Genomic DNA, 2,500 nt, shown 5'->3' with positions numbered 1-2,500 from the left:
GAGAGAGTGCTGCGTCGCCGGCATCGGCGTCGAAAGAAGCCGAGCCGAAAAAAGTTAAAGTACAAACGCGATGCTAATGAGCGAGCCGTTGTCTCGACTAATATGTAGGGGGCGTTCGATCGAGCGTCTGGCTTGAGCGCTTGTCGGCCTAGCAGAACGGTCGCATTGTTATGCCCGGGTTTTAGGCACCGCTGCAGGCGGCCGGCAGAGCTCTTGTTTGTGCGAAACTGAATGGATCGAGCCCGAGAGAGGGCGAGCAAAGAAAAAACGCAAATCGCTCCGCCTGGCACTGCCGGCGAGAGCGTGGACGTCGCGGCCAGCGACTGTCGAAGCCGAGTACGGCCGCAGGCGATCGCCTCGGTCTTAAACGAATGCGACGAGCACGCGCCGGGCGGCCCAGCAAGGGCCGAGCGCAGCTGTCGCAGCTATCTGGTTGATCCTGCCAGTAGTGATATGCTTGTCTCAAAGATTAAGCCATGCAGGTGCAAGTACGAGTTCTCGTAAAGCGAAACTGCGAATGGCTCATTAAATCAGTCTTGGTTTATTTGGTCTCGTAAGCGAAGTGGATAACTGTGGTAATTCTAGAGCTAATACATGCATTAAGCGCCGACTTCGGGAGGCGCGCTTTTATCAGATCAAAACCGACCGGGTTCGTCCTGTGACGTTTGATGACTCTGGATAACCACGCGGATCGTACGGTCTCTGCACCGACGACGTATCATTCAAGTGTCTGCCCTATCAACTGTCGAAGGTACGCTACGTGCCTACCTTTGTGATAACGGGTAACGGGGAATCAGGGTTCGATTCCGGAGAGGGAGCCTGAGAAACGGCTACCACATCCAAGGAAGGCAGCAGGCGCGCAAATTACCCATTCCCGACACGGGGAGGTAGTGACGAAAAATAACAATACAGGACTCTAACGAGGCCCTGTAATTGGAATGAGTACATCCTAAAACTCTTAACGAGTATCCATTGGAGGGCAAGTCTGGTGCCAGCAGCCGCGGTAATTCCAGCTCCAACAGTGTATGCTAAAGTTGTTGCGGTTGAAAAGCTCGTAGTTGGATTTTGGGCGAGCGCCGCCGGTCCGTCGCAAGGCGTGTCACTGGTTGCGTTCGCCTCACCTTCGGTTCTCCGTCGGTGCTCTTGACTGAGTGTCGGCGGTGGCCGATAAGTTTACTTTGAAAAAATTAGAGTGTTCAAAGCAGGCTGTTCGCCTGCATAGTGTTGCATGGAATAATGGAATAGGACCTCGGTTCTATTTTGTTGGTTTTCGGAGCACGAGGTAATGATTAAGAGGGACAGACGGGGGCGTCCGTACTCTGCCGTTAGAGGTGAAATTCTTGGATCGCCGGAAGACGAACTACTGCGAAAGCATTCGCCAAGAATGTTTTCTTTAATCAAGAGCGAAAGTCAGAGGTTCGAAGACGATCAGATACCGTCCTAGTTCTGACTATAAACGATGCCAACTAGCGATCGGGAGGCGTTACCATGACGACCTTTCCGGCAGCTTCCGGGAAACCAAAGTCTTTGGGTTCCGGGGGAAGTATGGTTGCAAAGCTGAAACTTAAAGGAATTGACGGAAGGGCACCACCAGGAGTGGAGCCTGCGGCTTAATTTGACTCAACACGGGGAAACTCACCCGGCCCGGACACAGGTAGGATTGACAGATTGAGAGCTCTTTCTTGATTCTGTGGGTGGTGGTGCATGGCCGTTCTTAGTTGGTGGAGCGATTTGTCTGGTTAATTCCGATAACGAACGAGACTCTGGCATGCTAAATAGTTACGCGACCTTCTCGGTCGGCGTCTAACTTCTTAGAGGGACTAGTGGCGTTTAGCCACACGAGATTGAGCAATAACAGGTCTGTGATGCCCTTAGATGTCCGGGGCCGCACGCGCGCTACACTGAGTGAAGCAGCGAGTGTCTAACCTAGGCCGAAAGGTCCGGGTAACCCGTTGAACCTCATTCGTGATTGGGATAGGGACTTGCAATTGTTTCCCTTGAACGAGGAATTCCCAGTAAGCGCAAGTCATCAACTTGCGTTGATTACGTCCCTGCCCTTTGTACACACCGCCCGTCGCTACTACCGATTGAATGGTTTAGTGAGATCCTTGGATCGGCCCCGTCGCGGCTGGCAACGGCCGCGTCGGCGTGTCGAGAAGACGATCAAACTTGATCATTTAGAGGAAGTAAAAGTCGTAACAAGGTTTCCGTAGGTGAACCTGCGGAAGGATCATTACCGAAAGTGGTGGTAGGCCCCGGCCGACCGCGCACTTAATTGTCTTTGGGTGCCGCCGAGAGGGCGGCCGTCAATCGGGGTTCCGCCCCGTGCGACACGCGTAACACGTTGGCATAGCAAGGCAGCCGAGTGCGATGGTGGCTTCTGGGCACCGCGCTCGATGTGCCGCCGGCCCAGCCCGGCGGTCGCTCGGCGCCGTTTGTTGGTGTTTTTGTGCAGTTGTTGTCGGTGGTGGTTTTGTGGTCGATCCCACAGTGTGACGTC

General features: G+C 54.0%; 1 non-coding gene across 1 annotated transcript; it reads left to right on the top strand.

Moving 5' to 3' along the window:
* Window positions 1-426: 426 nt before the first annotated feature.
* On the top strand, window positions 427-2,236 carry LOC144419622 (small subunit ribosomal RNA). Its single transcript, XR_013474179.1, has one exon. It is a non-coding gene; the product is annotated as a small subunit ribosomal RNA (ribosomal RNA).
* Window positions 2,237-2,500: the final 264 nt, after the last annotated feature.

This window comes from Styela clava, unplaced genomic scaffold (assembly GCF_964204865.1).
Source record: "Styela clava unplaced genomic scaffold, kaStyClav1.hap1.2 HAP1_SCAFFOLD_41, whole genome shotgun sequence".
Taxonomy (NCBI): domain Eukaryota; kingdom Metazoa; phylum Chordata; class Ascidiacea; order Stolidobranchia; family Styelidae; genus Styela; species Styela clava.
The sequence above is the reverse complement of the archived record's forward strand: the minus strand, read 5'-3'. Positions and strand labels throughout refer to the sequence as shown.